General features: G+C 36.5%; 1 protein-coding gene across 1 annotated transcript in view; it reads left to right on the top strand.

Annotated features, from left to right (window-relative positions):
• Window positions 1-14020, top strand: part of LOC133752666 (uncharacterized) — a 381981-nt gene that overhangs the window by 161115 nt on the left and 206846 nt on the right. The window lies entirely within an intron of this gene.

Raw genomic sequence — 14020 nt, forward strand, 5'->3', positions numbered from 1 at the left:
CATGGTACTAGGTTGTACTGTTTAGCACGAACTTTCCCATCTAAACTATGACATGATATTTGGCCTCCAAATTTTACAGCATAAAGAAAAGATAATTGCAAAAAAATTCTAATTGAGAGGCTCAGAAGCTGTATTCTGTATGAATTGACTATAGCAAGTTAATATTTAATATGGGCCTCTAGGTTTTTGGAAACAGCTCCCCTGCTTCCAAATGCAGCTTTCCATACTATATTTCAGTGATTTGCAAAACTTACAGCAAATGCAAACTTAATTGTGTGTTTCTAATGAAAAATTGCATAAAACCCTTTCATTATCTCTTTCATTCTTAGAAAACCTCTAGGATAGAATTTATGCTTTCATGTTAGTATTCACTGAGACACATTAAAAGTGAGCATGTGTTTTTATTGGCTCTAATCAGAGCCAATATTAAGTTTACTTAATTTTATTTCATTTTACTTGGCACATTATACTTAATCATGAATACTTACAATCTGCTGAAATATCAAAGGGCTTAATCCAAAATAAGTGTTCCAGTGCCATGGCAGAGATATAGTAAAAGGAACTTGTTTGTAAAAAATTGACCACCCATCTATATTAATTTTGCTTTTTCTTAAGGGGTATATATCAAACAAACATGTAATAGAATTCATACAATAGTTTAGAGCTTAGGAAATTTTATATGGTATGTTTCCATGTGCATCTTAATGTCCCATTGAATTGCATATGCAATCATTAGGAATTCAACATAGGCATTCTACTATTTCCCACTTTAACTGTAGTATACTTGTTTAAGGTATCTAAGAATAAGACAGGCAAGAGAATGAATATATCTTTTAAACATTTATCAACAATTAGATTTCAAATATTACTTCTCAAAAACCATATACTCTAATCTGAACATACAACCTATATGTATAATTAATTTAAAGTTAAAACAATCTTAAAATTAACTTCTATTTAATTGCTTTTATGATTCAGCCAAAGCATTGAATAGAATTCTGATCTTCTCTGGCACAGTTCCCAGAAGAGGGCCTTAGAAATATATTTGATGTTTATAAACCAGACCAGTACTTTCACTACCACCATCATCGTCCCTTATATGTTTTTGTCTTTCATATTCACAAAGTGTTTTGAAATTTATTAGCTAATGTTATTAATTTTATATCAACTCAGTAAAGAAGGAAAAAGAGGTATTTTTGTTCCAATTTTTCAGAAGAAGAAGCTGAGACAGCTATGTTCAATGCCAGTAAAAGAGATTTTATTTATAAATATATTCCTCCCCTATCTTCTGATAAAATAAGTTATTAAATATATTTTCTGATGTTAGTTTTTCAAACTCAGCAAAACTGGCATCTGTGGTTCAATACAGCTTGTTTTGGGGAGGGGCCTGCGAATATAGGATGTTTATCAGGATTCTTGGCCTCTACTTACTAGAGGCTAGTAGTACCTCCTTTACTGTGACAAAAGATCTTGAAAAATGCTAGATGTCACCAGGATCAAAAATCATTACTGGTTGAAAACACTGCTCCTGAAGTAGAAGGTTTAAGATAAAAAAATAAAGAAAATGTTGCAGAATTACAAAAAGACTTGTAGAGATGGTCTAAGACGTGAGTCTTAATGTATCAAAGTTCAGTTTTTCTTTTTGTTTCTTTCTACCAACACGTTTAAAACATATGATACACAGATTCAGGTCACTCAAATTAAAATGTATCTTTGATTGATTTTAGCAGCTTAAATTTATGGACAATCTTATCTATAAGCCATTTAAAATAAAACTCTTAATAAAATTTCCCCATGTGGACATACAATATGTACACACATAAAATATAGCATAATAGACCAATATAGCAATTTTAATAATAGCTTTTAAAATCTTTAACTCTTTTTGTAGATTGCCAATTGATTTGAATGGCTTTTTGTTTTTAGTAACCTCAGTTAACCATACTTTCTCTCAGTTGGTACTGTTAATACATTATTGGCTTCATCTGTTCACAGAGCCATCCCAAAGTACTGAATACAATAAAAGTGGCTGGAAAAAGTCAAACAAATTGTACATTTGGAAAATAAAGGCTTTTATTTCAGATGGAATTTTTTTTTCTTTTTTTAAATTTTATTTATTTGAGAGAGAGAGATAGTAAGAGAAATCTCTTATCTGCTGCACACTCCCCAAATGTCTGCCACAAACAGGGCTGGGACATGTTGAAGCCAGGAACAATGAACCAAGTCCAGGTCTTCCATGTGGGAAGCAGGGACCCAACTACTTGGCTGTCGCCTGCTTCTTTCCAGGGTGTGCATTTACAGAAGCTGAAATCAGAAGTGGAGATGGAACTTGGACCCAGAGCCCTTCAATATGAGATGCAGGCACCCCAAGAAGCATATTAGCAGCTGTACCAAACACCTGCCCCCAAATAGGTGATTTTAATATAACACAAATTTTCTTACCTTAAAAACTGCACATAAAAACAGAGTTTATTCATGAGATATAGTGCTCACTAAGTTACCAGGGCTCTTGGATCTTAAGGAAACTAATTCAACATTAAAGTGTCTGATGTTAATCTATCTACATCAAATTGTAGACTTGGGAAGAAACCAAAATCAGGGTTTTAAGTCACAGTATTTCTTTTGCTTACTGATCATTTTTTAAAGGAGTTGAGTTGGAATCTAGACCTGGAATAACTGGTAAAATTTGAGCTGACAAGGTGAAAGGAAAATCACTTGAACAAAAAACTCTGGGCATTTGCAATAGCATTATGTTTTGATTTGTGTATCAGCCTAGAGAAAAGAATTTATGTTTAAAAATAATTAGAAATATAACTGGAAATGTATATTATGATGAAGCTAAGGAATTTGCTAGTATAAGATATATCTATATCTTTAGACAATTAGATCATTTAATATTTTTGCACAGGAAAATGACATGATCAATCTGATAAGGTAGATGTAACCAGATAGATCACAGGATAAAAAAGATTGAGGGCAGGAAAACTAAAGAAGTCTTTTTTTAGAAACAAAGATGATTTATTTGAAAGTCACAGTGACAGAAACAGGAAGAGAGGGAGAAAGAAAGATCTTCCATTGGCTGGATAACTTTCTAAATGTCCACAGAAGCCAGGGCTGGGCCAGGCCAAAGCCCAGAGCCAGGAACTCCAAAGGGATCTTGCACATGAGTGGCAGGAACTCATATGCTTGAGCCATCATCTGCTACCTCCAATGTGCATCTGAATCAGTGGAGCAGCTGGCCTCCAACCAGGCACTTTAATATGGGATGCAGGTGTTCCAGAGTGTGGCTTTACCCATTGTGCCACAACATTTGCCTCAAGAGGCTTTTTCTTGAATTGAGGTATAAAGGAGAGAGAGAAAAGCTAGCATTTAAGATTAACTATGGAGTCGGCGCCATGGCTCAATAGGTTAATCCTCCGCCTGTGGCGCCGGCACTCTGGGTTCTAATCCCGGTCGGGGTGCCAGATTCTGTCCTGGTCGCTCCTCTTCCAGTCCAGCCCTCTGCTGTGGCCCGGGAAGGCAGTGGAGGATGGCCCAAGTTCTTGGGCCCTGCACCTGCATGGGAGACCAGGAGAAGTACCTGGCTCCTGGCTTCAGATTGGCGTGGTGCACCGGCTGCAGCGCGCCTGCCGCAGTGGCCATTGGGGGGTGAACCAACGGAAGGAAGACCTTTCTGTCTGTCTCTCTCTCACTGTCCACTCTGCCTGTCAAAAAAATAAAAATAAAAAAAGATTAACTATGGATCAGACACTGCACTGATTTATTTTTAAAGATTTATTTGAAAGACAAAGTTGCAAAGCGAGAGGTAGGGGGGCAGGGAGAGAGAGAGAGAGAGAAACCTTCTATCCACTGGTTCAGTCCCCTGTTGGCCACTATGGCCTGGGCTGGGCCAGGCAGAAGCTAGGAGCCTGGAACTCCATCCAGTCTCCTGCGTAGGTGGTAGGGGCGCTAGCACTCAGGCCATCTCCCACTGCTTTTCTGGTCTCAATAACAGGGAGCTGAATTAAAAGTGGAGCAGCCAGTACTCAAACTGGCTTTTGTATGGGATGCTGGCATAGCAAGCAGCAGCTTAATCCTCTGAGCCATAATGAAGATCCTTGTACTGATTTATTATTTCACTGAATCCCTATGAATTTCCATAACAATATCATTTCCTAAATGAGAATGCAATTTAGCAGAGTTAAGGGTTTGTTTGTTTGTTTGTTTTGCCAAAATTCATGCTCCTAGCCAGGTTGCTGATCTGTGATTAATTTCCAGGTCTGTCACACTTACAAATAGCAATGAAAGAGGGATGAATGCAAGAGGCATTATTTTCGGACTCAGAATAGGATACCCCAAGTATAGCATCTTGGCATACTGGTATTTAAAGCTGAAGGAAATTGAGGAAACCGCAGAAGCAAGAAGGTTACTGTCTTGCTTTCATCCACCTTCTTCCTTAAGCATGGTTAAAAGAATTCTCTGACCTACCTCCTCTGAAAATAAGTCATAAGATCTTTGTTTCAGAGGGACCCTGACCTATACCCACAGGCTAGGAAGAATATCAACAAACAGGCCTTGCTAAATTCCCCTAGTTTATTATAATACCATTAGAACATATCCGTTTGTCCTCTTATCATACATGTGCGTTACTATCCATAGTAACTCTCAGTTTTCATTGATTCTTAGTGTTTCAATTTCAGAAAGCTCCCTGTCACATTTATCTTGGATTAAATAGATATATTACGATTTTCCCTTGTTAATATGTGTTTTGTTGTGGGGTAGTAATGGTTGAAGAACAGGTATTACTCTGTTCTCCTACAATTACAAAGGCTAAATCAGTAAGACTTGATAAAATTTAAGACTGCATGTGGGTTTATGGAAGGTGGGAAATAAAAATTAGACCTTTCTTCTATGAACAGCTGTCAAGTGAAAATTGTACTTGACAGTCTCAAGTAAAGGTGGAGAAAATGATTTTCTTACTTGCAAAACTGCTTTGTTTCTCAGTCATACTAAAATACTAGTTGTGGAAAGGCACTGTACTTTAAAATCCACTCTACAAGCTTGCCAAGTCCCAAGTCCTCTACAACATGGAGGAGCATTAGCAAAAAATGTTACTTTGGTAATTACATTGTTTTCGAGACTGTTGGGCAAACACATAGCTGAAAGTCCTGAACCAGAGTTTCTTAGGCGATTAGAAGTAAATTTAATAGAGGAACAATGGCATTATCTCCTTATGCCCTTTGCAGTGTTTGGAAGCATTTTGATAATTTTATTCAGGCTTCTAGAAATTATGCTAAGCTGGAGACACAAAGACATATTTATATGTAGAAATAATCACTCTTGTTTGTGTTCATTATTTATAATTTTCAAGGAGAAAAAAATTGTCCCAGAGTCTATACCTATATGTAGTTTAAACATAAATATAGTCATTGTCAAAGGATAGAAGAATCATTAATTCATCCAGGAAATTACCTTTGATGATAAGATGCTTGATATGAAAGCCCAAATGTAAGTATAAATGACATATTGAAGCACTAATGGGAATAATTCTTCAGCTAGACAGAATGGACTTTTATTATTTGAGGCTAATATGCATTCACTTTGTGCTGTCCCTTTGCATGAAAGATAAATGAAAACATATTATAATACAAAGAATAAGAAAAATTCTGGCTTTGGGACCATTTCATAGAACTTCCTGGAAGCCACGTGAAAAAATGAATTTTAAGCAGCTATTAGATGAGTACTAAACTTTTTCAGCCTCTTCATCTACATTTAGAGAAAACCCTGTACTAAGTCAAATATAAAACTCTTACTACAGTCTCAAGTAAAGGTGGAAAAAATGATTAATATAATGTATTCACTAAATATCTAATTTGGTCTTTTGAAATTTAAGCATAAAACTATCATGTTACTGCACATTAGTTAAATGAGGAAAAGTTTGCAAAACTCCAAAGGGATCATTTTAAAGCGTATGCTGCATGTGCATACTTTATCCTAGCACTATTATTCATATTTTCTTAGATGTAGCACTTTCCTTTTTTAAAATTTGTTTTGCTGTGAGAAGATAAAGGATAAGAAATCAACTGAGTACAGTCTCACAAAGTGTTATAGGGCCTAATCCTGCTTTGTGAGGCCAATCTTTTGAGGAGAAAAAGCTTTTATTGTTGCTATTATTACTCATAAGTAAGGAAGCAGGAGAATTATGTCCCAAATCTACCCACTGACTGGGGGTGTGGATGGAGGAAAGGTTTTTAGATTAGATGGGAGAAAGATGATATACAGAAATGTCCAGCAAAGCAAATCCTGATTCGAGAGGCTTGTAATCAGGCCAGCATGATAACATGGACTTTTAATTCCAGATTTCCATGTTTGAGGGACCCCTCCCTTCTGAAAGAAATCCAGTGTACCCATGTTCTGGTGTTTCTGTGGCTTTTGTTCCTCTAATCAGATCCTTCCTCTTGTGTGCATGCCCATATCAATGGACACTCAGCTCCCTGCTCTGGGTTTCTTTTCATATGCAGGGTCATATCCTAAAACGCAAGAACTTAAAAAATAGGATCAGACGATGGTAGTCACCGTGGCTACCATGGTGACTACAGGTGACGGGGAATCAGGGTTCGATTCCGGAGAGGGAGCCTGAGAAATGGCTACCACATCCAAGGAAGGCAGCAGGTGCGCAAATTACCCACTCCCAAACTAGGGAGGTAGTGACAAAAAATAACAATACAGGACACTTTCAAGGCCCTGTAACTGGAATGAGTCCACTTTAAATCCTTTAACGAGGATAAAGAAAAAAAATAGTATCAGGTGGACAATTAAAGCACAAAAAGGGAAACTTTCAGGAAAAGAATGGGGAACCATAACAAGAGGTTTTTATATTTGGAGCATCTAAGGGATACCTGGTAAGGGCAGTCTGACAGATTATCAATAGAAACCTAGATAACTTACTCACTTTTTTTTTTTAAGATTTCATTCATTTATTTGAGAGGTAAAGTTACAGTGAGAGGGAGAGAGAGAGAGAAAGGTCTTCCATCTGCTGGTTCACTCCCCAGTTGGCTGCAATGGACAGAGCTGTGCCAATCCAAAGTCAGGAGCCAGGAGCTTCCTCTGGGTCTCCCACATGGGTGCAGGGGCCCAAGGACTTGGGCCATCTTCTACTGCTTTTTCAGGCCATAGCAGAGAGCTGGATCGGAAGTGAAGCAACCGGGACTCGAACCAGCACCCATATAGGATGCTGGTCCAGCAGGCCAAGGATTAACCTACTGCGCCACAGCACCAGCCCCACTTATTCACTGTTAATGTCCTGTTCAAACAGCTTTCTCAGTTTGATCACATTGCATAGAGGAGTTTTCCATAGCGAAAACTAGAAAATTTTTGTTTGATTTGGCTCCCAGTAAAACAGAAGAAATAGCTTCATAATATAATAATATTGGAAATTTAGGGCATTTTTTTCTGAATATATTTAAGGAATATTTGTCATTGAATTTATACTCAAGATTCACTCATGACAAAGCAATACAATAATCCATTTCTAGTTAGAAAAACAGAGAGCTCATATTGAATGAAAAAGTGGTGGTCTGAATAAACAGCTTTATTGAAGTCAGATATCAACTGCATTTCAAAGAGTGTTATATTTAACATCATACAGAGAATTATAAAAGCAATTTGGTAAAACAGATGCATCACAAAAATATAAGGATCTTTTCAAATTTTGTACAGTCAATAATTTTCCAAAAATAATTGCTCTATTTAAATAATTGATTAAATTTAGTTATAATGTTTTGATATAGAAATTAATGTGCTTTTTAAAAAAGCCATTTCCCTAGATGTCTTTTCTTTTTGTAATCTTAACTGACTTTCAATAGAATTACAATTTAAAGATGAAATTTACTAAGTAATTGGGGGCTGTTGTGCACTGGATTAAGCTGCTGCCTTGCATCACCAGCATTGCATATGAGAGTGCTGGTTTGAGTCTCTACTGCTGTACTTCAGATCCAGCTCCTTGTTAATGTGCCTGGAAAGGCAGAGGATGATTGCCCAAGCACTTGGGCACTTATCACCCATGTGGCAAACCAGGATGGTGTTCCTAGCTCTTGGTTTCAGCCTAGCCCAGTCCCAGCTCCAGCTGTTGTGGCTATTTGGGGAGTGAACTAGTAGATGGAACCTCCCTCTCCCTCTCTTCTCCCTCTCCCTCTCTTCTTCCTCTCCCTCTTCCTCTCCTTCTCCCTCCCCCTCCCCCTCTCTCTCTTATTTCTCTATCTATTATTGGCATGTCAATAAAATTGATTTATTTACTTGGTGATTTATATTAGAAGAGTTTGGAAGAAAACAGAACCTCAAGTCCCACTTCTTTCTTGGGCAGCTAATTTATTTTGTGAGTATTTGAAATTTAGTTTGTTTACTTCATGTTTTTTTTTTCCTGATTGTGGAGTTAGGGGAAGATAAAGCTGTTTGATATCTACATGCTCTTTGATAAATATAGAACATTTTTCTAAATATTTCATAGCAAAATAACAAAAATAATTCTATTTGGTATTGATAGAATTGACTTCCAATTTCCTTCTAGAATTGAAATCTAATTATATATCCAGTGTAGATATAGAAAATTATATAAAATTAGAACTCTCTTAGAGGGCATTACCACCCCAAGTATACTTTCCCATCTAGTCTCTTATTTGATACTCACTGCATTGGGTGAAATAATCTGAATCAGAAATGCTAATCCATTTACAAATATGCCAACCAGCAATGATTAGAACTAATATTTATGGCCACTGCATACACTTCATAAGCATTATGTCATTTAATCTTCATAATTTAAGTAACATTTAAGTAGCAAGCCTAATAGATGTTGTTAGTTTCATAGGACTACTGTCACAAATTGTGTGGCTAAAAAACAATAGAAATCATTATCTCACAGTTCTGCAGACTAAAAGTCTGAAATCAAAGTGTCTTCAAGGTCTCTTATATATCCTGGTAGTTACCAGCAATCGTTGATGTTCCTGACTGTAACTACCTACTCCAGTCTCTGTTTCTGTTATCATGTGACCTTATTTCCTTAGCATGTGTGTCACCAAATGTGATATATTCTATTACTAAATAAGGTCGTATTTATGGTACCAGACTTTTCGTAGACACAGCTCAACCTACAACAGAATTAAAGGAAACTACACAAGGTCTGTAGAGCTAGTAAGTTGCAGAGTCAAGAATTAGATTCAGTCCTGTTTTGAATACTATGTCCCACTCTTCCTAAACATCAAACTTATTGGAAATCTTGTCCTAAATCCTATATGTAGTTACATGATAAGGCTAAAACCAAAGTCAAAGTTTTATTGAATTCTAACTCAGATTATCTGATTCCTAGTATAGAATCCATTCGCTACATGATGATACCTTAAATACCCCATAAAATGTTTATCATTATGACATTTCAAAAAGTAAATTTTCATACTGAAAAATCAGACAGTAAATTTAGTATAGTTATTTTACTTATCTTAAAAGACTAAGATAAAATGGTCATGACTCAGTGCTTCTGATTGCTTGCCCCCAAATAATATTGGACAGATGGGAGTAAATGTATCTCCTCCACCTCTAGTCACAGGATAAACTGATAATTTTCCAGGAACCAAATGAAAATAACCTTTACTAGGTGTTATTTTTAATTCTAGCCAATTACATATCCAAGTATAGTTTCAAATAAAATAATATGTCACTTACTTGCATGAAATAAATAATTAATGAGTCTCTAAGAGGAAGGAACTTGTTTTCACACTACTGTCTGTAATAGTTACCATGAAGGAGTCTTGGAGTTTTCTACTTTAGAGAGAAAAATAGTAAGTTTAAATTCTAAGCCTGGAGGTCACCAAAAATACATAATAGTTGTTGGGTGTATATGGCATTTGGCTCCTTTTGTATCTGAATAAGATTTTCTTTTTTGAAACTTTTATCTAACAAATATAAATTTCAAAAGTACAACTTTTGAATTATAGCAGCTTTTCCCCGCATAACCTCCCTTCCACCCGCAAACCATCCCATCTCCCACACCCTCTCCCATTCCATTCTTCACCAAGATACATTTTCAATTATCTTTATATACAGAAGATCAACTTGGTATATACTAAGTAATGATTTCAATAGTTTGCATCCACACAGAAACTCAAAGTATAAATTACTGTTTGAGTACTAGTTTTACCGTTAATTCACATAGCACAACACATTGAGGACAGAGAGCCTACGTGAAGAGTAAGTGCAAAGTGACTGCTGTTGTTGATTTAACAAATGACACTCTTATTTATGTCTTCAGTAATCACATGAGGCTCTTTTCATGAGTTGTCAAGGCTATGTAAGCCTCTTGAGTTTGCCAACTCCGATCTCATTTAGACAAGGCCATAGTCAAAGTGGCAGTTCTCTCCTCCCTTCAGAGAAAGGTACCTGCTTCTTTGATGGCCAGTTCTTTCCACTGTGATCTTACTCACAGAGATCTTTCATCTAGGTCATTTTTTTTGCCACAGTGTCTTGGATTTCCATGCCTGAGAAACTCTAATGGGCTCTTTAGCCAGATCCGAATGCCGTAAGGGCTGATTCTAAGCCCAGAGTGCTGTTTAAGGCATATGCCATTCTATGAGTCTGCTGTGTATCCCGTGTTCCATGTTGGAATGTTCTCTCCTTTTTAATTCTATCAGTGTTAGCAGAGACTAGTCTTGTTTAAGTGGTCCCTTTGACACTTAATCCTATCATTATGATCAATTATGAACTGAAACTAATCACTTTGACTAGTAAGATGGCATCAGTACATGCCACCTTGATGGGATTGATTTGGAATCCCCTGGCATGTTTCTAGCTCTACCATTAGGGGTAAGTCCAAGTGAGCGTGTGCTGAACTGTACATCTCCTCCCTCTCTTATTCCCACTATTATCTAACAGGGGTCATTTTTCAGTTGAATTTAAACACCTAAGAATAATTGTTTTAGATCCTTGATCAAATATAAGTTGGCTGTATATGATGTTTGGATTAATTTCTGTTCCGTTGGTCTATCCATCTGTTTCTGTACCAGTACCATGCTGTTTTGATTACAACTGCCCGGTAGTAAGTCTTGAAATCTGGTATTGTGATGCCTCTGGCTTTGTTTTTGTTGTACAAGATTGCTTTAACTATTCGAGGTCTCCTGTACCTCCATATGAATTTCAGCATCATTTTTTCCAGATCTGAGAAGAATGTGTTTGGTATTTTGATTGGTATCACATTGAATCTATAAATTGCTTTTGGGAGAATGGACATTTTGGTGATATTGATCCTTCCAATCCATGAGCATGGAAGATTTTGCCATTTTTTTGGTATCCTCTTCTATTTCTTTCCTTAAGGTTTTGTAATTCTCATTGTAGAGATCTATGATATCCTTGGTTAAGTTTATTCCAAGGTATTTGATTGTTTTTGTAGTTATTGTGAATGGGATTGATCTTAGAAGTTCTTTCTCAGCGGTGGCTTTGCCTGTGTATACAAAGGCTGTTGATTTTTGTGCATTGATTTTATATCCTGCTACTTTGCCAAACTCTTCTATGAGTTCCAATAGTCTCTTAGTAGAGTTCTTTGGATCCCCTAAATAAGGAATCATATAATCTGCAAAGAGAGATAGTTTGACTTCTTCCTTCCCAATTGGTATCCCTTTCATTTCTTTTTCTTGCCTAATGGCTCTGGCTAAAACTTTCAGTACTATATTGAATAGCAGTGGTGATAGTGGGTATTCCTGTCTAGTACCAGATCTCAGTGGAAATGCTTCCAACTTTTCCCCTACTGGCAGTGTGTTTTTCATAAATTGCTTTGGTTGTATTGAGGAATGTTCCTTCTATACCCAGTTTGCTTAGATTTTCCATCATGAAAGGGTGTTGTATTTTATCAAATGCTTTCTCTGCATCTATTGAGATAATAGTATGGTTTTTCTTCTGCAGGTTGTTAATGTGGTGTATCACATTGATTGGTTTGTGAAAATTGAACCATCCCTGCATACCAGGGATAAATCCCACTTGATCTGAGTGGATGATCTTTCTGATGTGTTGTTGAATTCTATTGGCCAGAATTTTATTGAGTATTTTTGCATCTATGTTCATCAGGGATATTGGTCTGTAAATCTCTTTCAATGCTGGATCTTTTTCTGCCTTAGGAATTAAGGTGATGCTGGCTTCATAGAAACAATTTGGGAGGACTCCCTCTCTTTCAGTTGTTTTGAATAGTTTGAGAAGAATTGGAGTTAGTTCTTCTTTAAATGTCTGGTAGAATTCAGCAGTGAATCCATCCGGTCCTGGGCTTTTCTTTGTTGGGAGGGACTTTATTACTGATTCAATTTCTGTCTCAGTTATGGGTCCGTTTAGGTTTTCTATGTGTTCATGGTTCAATTTAGGTAGGTTGCATGTGTCCAGGAATCTATCCATTTCTGATAGATTTCCCTGTTTGCTGCCATACAAGTCCTTGTAGTAATTTCTGATGACTCTTTTTATTTCTGTGGTGTCTGTAGTTACAGTCCCTTTTTCATCTCTGATTTTATTGACTTAGGTCTTCTCTCTCCTTTTTTTTAGTTAGTTGGGCCAATAGTGTGTCAATTTTGTTTATTTTTTCAAAAAAACAGCTCTTCGTTTGGCTGATCTTTTGTAATTTTTTTGGATACAATCCTGTTGATTTCTTCTCTGGTTTTAATTATTTCTCTTCTCCTACTAGATTTGGGTCTGGTTTGCTGCAGTTTTTCTCGATCCTTGAGATGCATTGAAAGCTCATTTATTTGGTGCCTTCTATGACCCACTGTTCATTCAAGAGCATTTTGTTTAGTCTCCGTGTGTTTGCATATGCTCTAGGGATTCCTGAGTTGCTAATTTTCAGCTTCATTCAATTGTGGTCTGAGAAGATGCATGGTAGATTCCAATTCTTTTGAATTTGCTGAGACTTGCTTTATGGCCTAGTATGTGGTGATTCCTAGAGCAAGTTCCATGCACTGCTGAGAAGAATGTGTATTCTTTAAGTATAGGATGAAAAGTTCTATAGCTATCTGTTAGATCCATTTGGTTTATTTGTATAGTGTTGATTAAATCTGCTGTTTCCTTATTGATTTTCTGTCTGGTTGATCTGTCCATTGCTGACAGTGGAGTATTGAAGTCCCCCAATACTATTGTACTGGATTCTAAGTCTCCCTTTAAGTTCCTTAACATATCTTTTAAATAGCCCAGTGCCCTATAATTAGGTGCATATACATTTATAATAGTTACATCTTCCTGTTGAATTGATCCCTTAATCATTATATAGTGCCCCTCTTTGTCTCTCTTAACAGTTTTTGTGTTAAAGTTTGATTTGTCTGATATTAAGATGGCTATGCCAGTTCTTTTTTGGTTTCTGTTGTCATGGAATAACTTATTCCAACATTTCACTTTCAGTCTGCATGCACATTTGTTGGAAAGATGTGTTTCTTGCAAGCAGCAAATAGATGTTTTTTTTTTTTAATCTATTCAGCTAGTCTGTGTCTTTTAACTGGAGAGTTGAGGCCATTAACGTTCAGTGTTACTATTGATAAGTAGTGACTTTGCCCTGCCATTTTTCCAAAGATATTTCTGATATATACTTTGAAATTCCTATGATCTTTTACTGAGAGATTTTCTTCCTTTACCTTCTTTCATATTGATGACTGTGTTTCTGTGTGTAACACATCTTTAAGCATCTTTTGCAGGGCTGGATGAGTGGTGACATATTCTTTCAATTTCTGTTTGCTATGAAAGGTCTTTATTTCACCTTCATTCACAAATGAGAGAATTCACTTTTATTAATCTGTCTTCTCCTGTCCTCTCAGTAAGCTCCCTACCTATTCCGCCATCTTGGCTCAACAGCCTGTATAAGATTTTCTTCCAAATCTTATTTGAGGCAAAATACAGAGAAAATATCTAATCAGAGAGCTAGAAGAGATTTCCAAGAATGGATTTACTTTTCCTGAGTTGCTTGGTAAATCTGACACTGTGAAACCTTGGGCTTCCACACATAGGACCTATTTTGAAATTATGAACTCTC

The sequence above is a fragment of the Lepus europaeus genome, chromosome X, assembly GCF_033115175.1.
Source record: "Lepus europaeus isolate LE1 chromosome X, mLepTim1.pri, whole genome shotgun sequence".
Classification (NCBI taxonomy): Eukaryota; Metazoa; Chordata; class Mammalia; order Lagomorpha; family Leporidae; genus Lepus; species Lepus europaeus.